The following is a 12,378-nucleotide window of genomic DNA, read 5'->3' on the forward strand; positions in this document are numbered from 1 at the left end:
TGAGGACCCCAAATGCTTTGGCTGATGAAACAGAAAAAGACCTCGGCCATTGCAGTAGCAGGTGAACTTTTCACTTGCCTCCCTGGTGCTTAGTGCAGGGCCTCTGTAGCTGACAAATTCTTGCCCACTTGGATGACAAAGAGGAAGGCAAATCAGAGGGAAGGGCTACATGTTCGGGCAAGATCTGAGCATAATAATGAGATGAACGCTCAAGTCCCCCTCAGAATCAGGAAAACCAGATTGAAATCCACTTTATAATATATATTCAGACAGGTAAGATATTATGTCCCCATGTAGAAGCAAAAATGTGAAGGAAACAAACACACACATGAGCTCCGATCATAGATTGGACTGACCAGAGTGCCAAGCCTGGGGAAGTCAGTTGACAGCACAATCAGAAGCACACAGAGCCTCGCTGGACTATACAGCTTGCAGAAGGGGAGGGGCATGCCTGTGTTTTTACTACTGTATGCTCAAATGCTCACAAAGCTTAAATTGTAATAAAGTAAATGTTTAATATGTAATTCTTACAGTGACTCTGGAAGAGAGCTCATTCTTCCATCATGAAGTAACCTGGGAGGAGCTGGGTCTCAGCAAAGCTGTGTGGATTTCCATTTCCCACAGGAACCAGTCCCTTTCAGGGCAAGGAGCTCAGCATCCAGGATCCTCAAGAAGTACCCAGTAAAGCTGACAAAATTAATCAATAAACAATCTATAATCGGAATAGAAAAGAGTTTTATTTGACCCAAACTCAGGATGACAGCCCAGGAGACACCTTCCCAGGCAACTCTGAGGAACTGCTCTGGAAAAGCATTATTTTTAGCAGTTTTCTGTCTTGTCAGATCAAAAAACATCACGTAAGTCAAGGGTACATCTCTTTGAGATTTCAAAAACACAGATCATTATGTACACAGTGGGTCAGTATGGCCTTGGCTCATCAGAAGGAAGTTTTATCATCAAAGGAGGACCATTATTGGCACTACAGGAAGAGAGTCTTCAGTTTTTACTTTTAACATGAACATTCTCTCTGATCAATACCCTCCTCTTCTCTAATAATTAAAGCAGATGTACAGTGTATGTTTGATAGGCCACAAACAGGCTGTTCTAGTTAGTATAAAATTCAAGGTAAGCCAAGATGACAGCCTCTTTCCTCAATATGTGAGCATTTGTTTTAACAATATGAACTTAGCTTTAATAGATTAGGTGAGAAATAGGACTTCTTTGGTGGCACAGTGGATAAGAATTCACCTGCCAAGGCAGGGGCCATGGGTTTATTTCCTGGACTGGGAAGACTCCACACGCCACAGGGCAGCTAAGCCTGCATGCTGCAGTTACTGAGCCCACGTGAAGCCTGGGCTGAGCAACTACTGAGACCTGTGCGCTCAGAGCCTGTGCTCCATGGCAAGAGAAGGCATCACAATTAGAAGCCTGTGCCCCTCAACAAAGGGGAGCCCCCACTCCCACAGTTAGAGAAAGCCTGCATGCAGCAAAGAAGACCCAACACAACCAAAACAAAATAAATAAGTAAATAACTTAAAAGAGAGAGGGAGAGACTAAGGGAGAAATGTTTAGAAACTGTGGGCAGGAAATTTGTCAGTCACACTAAAGGGACTGGACTTTGAGAGACCGGAGCCCAAGCTTGGTCTAAGAAGAGGTTAGGAGGAGTCTGCCGGCTTCCTTGTCCTCTGTGCTTGCGGCCACAACTTGTCCTGAGGAAACACCCAGTGTCCTTTACCGAAAAATATGTAAAGGGGCTCATCTTCCATGAAAGCAATTCGCAAAAGAAATAAGAGTTTCAAAATATACTCAGAGACCAAGTAAGGTTGTCCCCTCCGTGCCTCTAAAGGATTATTTCAAGTTTCCCATGCTCAGTCTGTGTGCATCCAGAAAGCTGTAACTTCTTGGCTGAGCTCAAGCTGAAATGATAGGAACTCCTGGCTGAAAGATTAACAAGATATTTACACTCATTTTCACAGGGGAACCTCAACAAGGGTCGTTAGCAAATGATTTGTTTGGCTTTCTGGACTGAACCCCAGGAAAGTACATAAAAATGCTAATTAGATGTTAAGAGAACACAAGGAATCCTTGAGAAATCATTGAGGTGGTCACCCTACTTTGGCAAAGCCTCAGAGTCAGTAGATAAGTCTGCCTTATAAAAGAGATCCAGAGAAATGAGTTGGCAAGACCCCCTTGGTGCCCTGTTACCATGAGTTCTGTTAAAGGAAACCCTTCCTTACAATGCACTAAGCCCCACCTCGAGCCTCTGTTGCTGTGTTCTGTTCTAGGGGCAGCAACACTCAAATGACTGGTTTCCTTCTGTGTGTAGGCAAGTTCCATATGCTCCATTTCATCAATACCTGGCTTTTTCAAGGTTAACCCAGCCCGGATTTTCAAGGACACATTTCTTTTTATAAAACCCTTTGTAACAGTTTCCATCTGTCCCTTTTGCAGATTGAGAAACACAGCAGGATGAATAATAAAAGATCCAGGATAAAGTTGTGCTAGGAAACAAGAAACGGCAAAGACCCAGCGATAAGAGCAGCCCACCACCTGCCAGGTCACGGAAGGCAAGAATGCGATGCTGCCCTCTGGAGCCCCCAAAGAGGTGAGCTCACCACTGCAATGCGACTACAGAAAGAAAGCTGGGGCTGTCCTCAGCACAGGGACTGTGTGGGCTCTCCCCGAGGGAGAGGTTGAAGGACCTCTCAGGTGTCCAGCTGATCCCGTTGCTGGAGCAGTACCAGCCTGGAGTCCTGGCAACTATGCATTCGTGGAAATCTGCTCAACTTTGCTTTTGCTGCCTGATTGCCCTGCTCCTGTCCCTGCTGTTCCTATTCCCGATACACAGCACCTTCTTTCTTGATCCTCTAGTTAACTTCATTTTTCATTCCCTCTCAGCATAATGCTTGACTCATGCCTAAGTCTCAGCCTCATTTCTACCTTTGAGCTCATGAGTATTACCTGTTCTATCAGGTGGCTCATAGCAATAGCTATGGGTTTGGACTGTTAAGAACAGAGCTATAAGCATTTATACATAGTTTTTGTGTGAACCTGAGTGTCTACTGGAGAAGGCAATGGCACCCCACTCCAGTACTCTTGCCTGGAAAATCCCATGGACGGAGGAGCCTGGTGGGCTACAGTTCATGGGGTCGCAAAGAGTCAGACACGACTGAGCAACTTCACTTTCACTTTTCACTTTCATGCATTGGAGAAGGAAATGGCAACCCACTCCAGTGTTCTTGCCTGGAGAATCCCAGGGACGGCAGAGCCTGGTGGGCTGCCATCTATGGGTCGCACAGAGTTGGACATGACTGACGCGACTTAGCAGCAGCAGAGTGTCTACTGCTCTGGGATAAATGCCCAAATGTATAGCTGGGTCATTTAGTATTTGCATGTTTTGTTTTATAAGAAAGTGCCTAGCTATTTTCCAGAGTGGCTGTATCTTTAAACGTTTACTATCAGCAATAGAGGAGTGATCTATTCTCCTCACCAGTATTTGGTATATCACTATTTTTTTTTATTTCAACCATTATAATAGATATGTACTGATATCCTATTGTGGTTTTAATTTTCATGTTCTTGACAGCTAATGATGCTGAATACTTTTCATTTGCCATTTGTGTATTCTCTTCAGTGAAATGTTTCTTCATGTCTTTTGCTAATTTTCTAATTGAATTGTTTGACTTTTATTATTAAGTTTAGAAAGCTCTTTACATATTTTAGAAACCAATTCTTCATTTGAATATGTGATTTGCAAAATTTTCTTCCCTCTTTAGTTTACCTCTTCATCTTGTTCATTAGAGTTTCCATGGAGCAAAAGTTTTAAATTTTGATTAGGTCATATATGTCATTTTTCACTTTTATGGATCATGATTTTAATGTCTAATAATTATTCATAGACCTGAATCCTGAATACCTTTTCTCTACTTTTATAGAAATATTATAACTTAACGTTTGCTGTTAACCCCATGATCCATTTTCAGTTTTTGTTGTGTTTGTATAAGGTGCAAAGTTTACACTGAAGTTCATTCTTTTTGCCTACAGATGTTCAAATATACCAAAATAGTTTCTGGAAACATCTATCCTTATTTCATTGAACTGGTTTTTGCATCTTTATCGGAAATCAGTTAATTATATTTGTGTTGATCTATTATGGAATCCTGCATTCTGACCCAGTGATCTAAGTGTCCCTCCCTCCAGCAATACCAAACTGTCTTGACTGCTATAGCTATATAGTGAGACTAAGCACTGATTGGGGGTATAGCTCAGTAGTTGAGCACATGCTTAGTATACATGAGGCCCTGGATTCAATCCCCAATACCGCCACCTTCATATATTGGACTTCTCTGGTAGCTCAGCTGGTAAAGAATCTACCTGCAACCCAGAAGACCCCAGTTCAATTTCTGGGTTGGGAAGATCCACTGGAAAAGGGATAGGCTACCCACTCCAGTATTCTCGGGCTTTCTGGTGGCTCAGCTGGTAAAGAATCCACCTGGAGACCTGGGTTCAGTCCCTGAGTTGGGAAGATCCCCTGGAGAAGGGAACGTCTACCCATTCCAGTATTCCAGCCTGGGTTGAAAAGAGTTAGGACACGACTGAGTGACTTTCACTTTCAAGCATTGGATAAAGTGAGTCCAACCTCTTTATTGGGATTTGTCAAGAATGATTTATTCTAACACCTGTGTCTTTCAATATAAATTTTAAAATAATATTCTCTATATCTACAAAAATCTTGCTGGAATACTGATAGGAATTGCAGCTATAGATCAGTTTGGGGGAAGTTGATGGCATATTTACTAGGTTGGATCTTTTGGTTCATGAACATGGTATGTCTTTCCATTTAGTTAGGCCTTCCTTGATTTCTTTCATGAACAAATTGAATAAAAACCATATAATCATATCAATATATGCAGAAAAAGCTTTGACAAAATACAACACCCATTTATGATGAAAATGCTCCAAAAATTGCACATAGAGGGAACCTAGCTCAACATAATAAAGGTCATATATAAGACCCATAGCAAATATCATTCTCAATGGTGAAAAACTGAAAATTTTTCCTCTAAGATCAGGAATAAGACAAAGATGTTCATTCTTGCCACTATTATTCAAGATAGGCTTGGAAGTCCTAGCCATGGCAATCAGAGAAGAAAATGAAATGAAAGTAATACAAATTGGGAAAGGAGTAAAACTATTACAGATGACATGATACTATACATAGAAAATTCTAAAAAAAGATGCTACCAGAAAACTACTAGAGGTCATCAATGAATGTGGTAAATTAGTAGGATACAAAATTAATACATGGAAATCTCTTACATTCCTATACACTAACAATGAAGCATCATAAGGAGAAATTAAGGAAACAATCTCATTTACCATCACATCAAAAAGAATTAAATACCTAGGAATAAACCTACCAAGGAAGCAAAAGAACTGTACTTAGAAAACTGTAAGATCCTGATGAAAGAAATGGACACAAACATATGGAAAGAGATATATTCTTGGGTTGGAACATCAATATTGTGAAAATAACTATACTACCCAAAGCAAAGTTCAGATTCAATGGGATCCCCTTCAAATTACCAATGGCATTTTTCACTGAATCAGAACAAAAAAGTTTACAATTTGTATAGAAAGACCAAAGACCCTGAATAGCCAAAACAATCTTGAGAAAGAAAAATAGAACTGGAGGAATCAGGCACCTTAACTCCAAACTATATTACCAAAGCTCCAGTAATCAAAACAGCATAGTCCTAACACAAAAACAGAAATATAGATCAATGGAACAGAATAGAAAGCCCAGAGTGCTCACTTAATCTATGACAAGGGCAGCAAGAACACACAGTGGAGAAAAGAGAGTCTCTTCAATAATGGTGCTGGGAAAGCTAGACAGCCACGTGTAAAGGAATGAAATTAGAACACTCCCTAACACCATACACAAAAATAAACTCAAATAGGATTAAAGATCTAAATGTAAGCCTGAACACTATAAAATTCTTAGAGGAAAATGTAAGCAGACACTCTTTTATATAAATATCTTTTTTTACCCACCTCCTGGAGTAATGAAAATAAAAACAAAAATAACCAAATGGGATCTAATTAAACCTAAAAGCTTTCGCACAGCAAAGGAAACCATAAGCAAAACGAAAAGACAACCCTCAGAATGGGAGAAAATATCTGCAAATGAAGCAACCAATAAGGGATTAACCTCCAAAATATACAAACATTTATGTAGCTCAATATCAAAAAAAACCTAATAACCCAATCAAAAATGGTAGAAAATCTAAACAGACATTTCTCCACAGAAGATACACAGATGGCCAAAAAGCACAGGAAAAGATGCTCAACATCACTAACCTGCTTATCTCAACTGGAGAAAACCCACTTACAGCAATGATGATCCAGCACAGCTAAAAATAAATAATTCAAATTTAAATAAAACGAATTCACAGATGACAATTATTGTCTTTAATATTTCAAAAGTGTTGTGCTACTTTATTCTGGCTCCATGATTTCAACTCAGAAATCAACTGTTATTCATATTGGTGTCCTCCTATGGGTAAGGCAAAATTTTTCTGGCTTCCTGTAAGATGTTTCCTTTGTCTTCAGTTTACAGAATTTCATGGTGATATTTTTTTGGCATGGACATGTTTGGGCTCCTCCCATTTGCTTTTTTCTCAGCCACTTGAATCTGCATACTTGTGCATTTTAACAAATTTTAGTTTTCAGTTATTTTTAAAATATGCTTTCAGCTTCATTCTCTTTCTCTTCTTTTTCTGGGACTCTGTACAAACATTAGATCTCTGGTTATTATGCAAAGGTCTCTGAAACTGTTCTTATTCCATCTTTCTTGTGTTTTTTCAGTTTGGTAAACTCTATTTATTCATCCATCTTCCTGTTCATTGGTTTTATTCTCTGTCATCTCCACTCTACTATTGAGCCCATTTTACAAGTTTATTTTTGTTTCAATGTAGTATTTTTGTTTCCATAATTTTCATTTGGTTCTTTTTTCTTAATTTCTATTTCTTTGCTGATATTTTCTACCTTTTTTACAAGAGGATGTTTAATTGATCATTGAAACATTTTCATGTCTCTGCTTTAACATTCTCAGATAATTTCAACATCTGATTCATCTTGGTCTTGGCATTAGGTGATTGGGTTTTTTTCTCATTCAGTTATGCTTTTTTGGCTCTCAGCATAATAGGAGATTTTCAGTTGTATTCAGGACATTGGTCTATGATATTAGGAGACCCTGGGTCCTATGTCAGTCTCTATTTCGGCAGCCACTCACCCTGTTTACATTTGATGTGGTGGCCTTGGCTTGCTGTAGACTGTGGTCCCACTGACAATTCAGTCAAAGTCTTTCCATGTTATTTTGATCTGCATAATTTATCTGATGTATCCATGTTTCTGCTGGTTCCCAATGTTGCTGTCTGAGGGGTGGAGGGGTTTCCAGGCAGGGTCACTGGGAAACTCAGTGGTGGAAAGGAGGCTTCCTGGCTAGATGCTTGTCAGGTAACCCTAAGAGCGTTCCCCCTGCTGTCCTATATCTTAAGGGACTGTGATTTATACTGTGGGACAAGAAGACTTTCCAAGCCAGGACACACAGGCAGGGTGAAGCGTTTTCCCCTGGACCAGAGTTGGCTAACAGACAGGTTGAAATGCAAATATACATTTGCCCGAAGTGGAGAGCTACGTTCTTTCTCCTTAGAACACTGCAGTAGATGAGAAAAAAACCAATGGAACAGTCAATATCAATAACAATAATCTGAGATACAATAGATGGTTGATGCAAGGAGAAAGTGACAGTGTGGAACTTCACCTGAGTCTGTGCTTCTGGGAAGCAAAAGGTCCCGAAATGCCCCCACATTTGTATCCTGGGAAGTGACGTGCTGTGAAGGCCTAATACGACTTGAATCAGACTCACAATGCCTCCTGCTCCCCTAGGACCAGACCAGAGAGCCCAAACTCCCATTGACCAATCTGGACAAATGCCCACCAACTTGACCAGTTTTCAGCGAGGCTTCTCTCCTCCCACAGGCTCTGAACTTGGCTTGCCATTGAGCTCTGGAATAAGGAACTCCTCCTCCTTCATAACCCAATTTTGTCAGATCCATCAAAGGCTTCTATTGCTCCCTGCCCCGACATGATTGAGTTTTAGCCCCGTCACAGTGAAGGCACCTGACACAGAGAGGTTGGAATAGTGCCTCTTGCTGACACAGATGATCAGTGGTCCACGAGAAATAATGGTCATAAGATGTCAGGGGAGAGAAAACTCTGGTTCCAGTCAGTGCTGACCTGCTTCTCCCCAGTGGTCGGATTCCATCTTTGGCGTCAGCCCCCCCAAGTCCCCCTGCACCCTCTTCAGGCGCAGCGTGCAGCTGTGAGTGCCTCTGGGTCATCACCCACCAAACCCGCCTGCGCGGAAGTTACCCACGATACACTTCATAATTGTACTTTGTGAAGTTGCCTGCTTGTTTTTTCCATCTCAAATTTCCTTCTCAGTTTAGTGAGTGCTTTAGGTTCCCTTCCTACTCAGAAATAGCCCCTCCAAGAATCAGTCTCTGAAAAATGCATTCCCTATCAACAGTATGGTTCTTTCTAGTCTTTTTTGCCTTTCTAGATGAAAGGGTCTCTTTCTTGGTGACTTTCAGACAAATTCACTAAACCTCTTGGCAGAATTTAGCACAGTTGTCCAATGTCACTTTCTCTGAGCATAACATTCTCTCGAATTTTGATGGCACAGCATCCACTGGTCTTCAGTGCATATCCCTGGCTGCTCTTCTGCTGGCTCTGAGTTGAGGTCCTCCTTCCTTTTTAGCTGTCAGTGATAAAGATCATAAATAATGTTCATAAAGATCACAATTATGTTCCAAGAAATAAATGAGCTCTTGGAGCTTTTACTTCTCTTCTTTTCTTCCTTCTCAGTCTCCTCTCCCTCCTCCTTTTCTTCTTCCCCTCTTTCTCTCTCCCTCTCCCTCTTTCCCATTAATTGTACTCTTTCTCATGACTTTAAATTCCATCACTACGCAAAAACCCCCAAATTTATATCTCCAAACAAAACTTCATTTCCTGCCTCAGTGTCTATTATTGACTAAATTATGTGCTATCCCTAAAATTCATATGTTGAAGTCCTTATCCCTAGTAAGTTAAATTTTGAATATAGGGCCTTTATAGAGGGGATTAAGTTAAAATGAAGCAGTTTGAATGGGCCTAATCCAATCTGACTGGTGTCCTTATTAAGAAGAGAAGACTGGTACACAGAGGGTGCCTGGAATGGGTGCATGCAGAAGACAGACCATGCAAGGACACAGCAAGAGGCTGCTATCTGCAAGTCAAAGCCTTGGAAGAAACCAAACCTGCTGACACCTTGATCTTAGACTTCCAGCCTCCAGAACTGTGAAAAAATGAATTGATATTGTTTAAAGCCCTCAGTCTGCAGTATTGGTTATGACAACTCTAGCAAACAAACATGATGTCCAACTGTCTGTTATCCACCTTGGAGATGTCATAGGCATCTCAGCATACACTTGTCCAAACTTGACCTTCCTCAAATCTTCTCCTCCCCATTAAAGGTACCCACCATCCAACTATTTGATCAACATTAAAAGCTAGGAGTAATTCTGTTCAATATCATCAAATCCTTCCAACTATTCCAAGGAAATACTTATTTTCATTGCTAACTTTATGGTTTAGATGACTATTATTTCTTGGTTGGCCTGATAAAGTATATACATGATTATACCCCTGCATCTATTCTCCACTCAATAGCCAGAGAATTCTGCTAAATATTTTGTGTAGCTTTTTACTAGTCCTTGGAGGGAAAGTTGATCCAGATTCCCCATTCTGACATCATATCCAGATCCAGAGTCCAAACATCATGACTTCTTATCTCTCCTCCTCCTTGGAATTGGCCATTGTCTACATCTTCTCCGTTTTTCTTTTCAATAATAGACCTTTAGCCACTCCACTATTCTTGCCTGGAAAATCCCATGGATGGAGGAGCCTGGTGGGCTGCAGTCCATGGGGTTGCAAAGAGTCAGACACGTCTGAGCAACTTCCCTTTCACTTTCACGCATTGGAGAAGGAAATGGCAACCCACTCCAGTGTTCTTGCCTGGAGAACCCCAGGGACAGGGGAGCCTGGTGGGCTGCCATCTATAGGGTGGCACAGAGTCGGACACGACTGAAGTGATTTAGCAGTAGCAATGGAAGTTGTCTCCCACCTCATGGAAACTGCACAGGGCTCTGCACAGATAGGGAATCTGAGCGTAAGAGAGGTTAGCAGGCATACAACCCACATCTAGTAAAGGGTTGACCCAGGATTCAGCCCTGTCATCAGGCTCCAACAACTACATTGGTAACCACTTTTCTAGCAGGGTCTCAGCTGCTGCACACCCCCATCCCCAGTCTACTGTCCTGGTACTTCTGAGAAAAACAGAGGTCCCAAAACACTCAACCCACAACCAACTTTTCAGTTCAGCTCAGTTCAGTCGGTCAGTTGTGTCTGACTCTGCGACCCCATGAAGTGCAACATGCTGGGCTTCCCTGTCCATCACCAACTCCTGGAGCTTGCTCAAACTTATGTCCATTGGGTCAGTGATGCTATCTAACCATCTCATCCTCTGTCATCCCCTTCTCCTCCTGCCTTCAATCTTTCCCAGCATCAGGGTCTTTTCAAACAAGTCAGTTCTTTGCATCAGGTGGCCAGAGTATTGGAGTTTCAGCTTCAGCATCAGTCCTTCCAATGAATATTCAGGACTGATCTCCTTTAGAATGGACTGGTTGGATCTCCTTGCAGTCCAAGGGACTCTCAAGAGTCTTCTCCAACACCACAATTCAAAAGCATCAATTCTTTGGCGCTCAGCTTTCTTTATAGTCCAACTCTCACATTCATACATGACTACTGGAAAAACCATAGCTTTGACTAGACGGACCTTTGTTGGCACAGTAAAGTCTCTGCTTTTTAATATGCTGTCTAGGTTGCAAGTAACAGAAGTAACTCTCTTCTGTTACTTACATTTCAAAACAGGCTAAGAAGTGGGGTGATTTCGTTATCATCAGCTGCCAAACAAGGGCAGACCCATTTTGTGCTCCTCACTGCACACAATTTTGTCCAGAGACCACTGCAGTAGGATCAATAAATAGCAAGCAGATAATCAAATGAAATATTCTTAAAATATTCGGATGCTTGCCTAGAAGCAAAATATATTGACTTTCATTAACTTCCAATATAGAATAAATTAACCTAGAAAAAACTAATAAGAGAAAAATCTGCACTTTTAGGCTCTTTAAAAATATACTTACATTTTTTTTTTTTTTCTAGGTTGTCTGGGAAATAAGAAAGCTCAGTCAGACATCATTCTTTTTTGTAGACATAACTGAAATTAGTGAAAGCCCGTGTCATGAGCCAGATGGGAGGAGAGAACCCCTGGGCACAGGCACCTCATAGTGCCCAGTCCATGTAATTCTGTCTAAATGGGTTGCCAACCAGCTCTCATATCAGCAATAGAGTCTTTGTTCACACAGTAATAAACTGAAGTGTACAATTGAGTTTACACTCCACACATAAACTGTATCCAGGACACAACAAAATAACAAGAAGTGAACCATAAAGTTTCCAAAATGTTTTAAGAATTACAGGAACTTCCTAAGAAAGAAACAAAAATACTATGCTTTGTAAAACATCAGTAGAAGTTGCACTTGAGTTGTTTTGTTTGGTGAGTAAATGTGGTCATTTTTCACCTCCTGAAGATGTTGACTCAAATCCCAAGTGTGACTGAGCTGCAAATTTTTCATGAAACCATGCTGTGTAATGTAGCCAACCCTCCAGCAATCTGAAGATAAGGACCATGGAAAAAGGAAGCATACTCAGCGCCTCTGTGCAGGGTTGCTACATGGAACCACCCGAAAGGGACCTCTCATGAGTGGGGCAGAAGCTAGAACCTGTTATACAGAATGAAGTAAGTCAGAAAGAGAAAAACAAATACCATGTATTAACGCATATATATGGAATCTAGAAAGATAGTACTAATGAAGCTATTTGCAGGGCAGCAATGGAGACACAGACATAGAGAACAGACTTGTGGGCACAGAGTGGGAGGGAGAGGGTGGGACAAAATGAGAGAGAAGCATTGAAGCACATACATTACCATATGTAAAACAGGTAGCCAGCGGGAATTTCCTGTATGCTGCAGGGAACTCAAATCCTGTCCTCTGTGATAATCTAGAGGGGTGGAATGGGGCAAGAGGTGGGAGGGAGGTTCCAGACAGAGGGGACATACATATACCTATGGTTGATTCATGTTGATATATGGCAGAAACCAATGCAATATTGTATCTTCCAATTAAAAATACATTTATATAAAAATTAAAA

At 41.1% G+C, this 12,378-nt stretch overlaps 1 long non-coding RNA gene across 1 annotated transcript; it reads left to right on the plus strand.

The window, feature by feature from the left end:
- Window positions 1–2,406: 2,406 nt before the first annotated feature.
- On the plus strand, window positions 2,407–6,462 carry LOC147374031 (uncharacterized). Its single transcript, XR_015162338.1, has 2 exons — window positions 2,407–2,605; window positions 6,309–6,462. It is a non-coding gene; the product is annotated as an uncharacterized LOC147374031 (long non-coding RNA).
- Window positions 6,463–12,378: the final 5,916 nt, after the last annotated feature.

This window comes from Bos grunniens, chromosome 4 (genome assembly GCF_055505025.1).
Source record: "Bos grunniens cultivar Pamir isolate PY7600 chromosome 4, Bosgru_T2T1.0, whole genome shotgun sequence".
Taxonomy (NCBI): domain Eukaryota; kingdom Metazoa; phylum Chordata; class Mammalia; order Artiodactyla; family Bovidae; genus Bos; species Bos grunniens.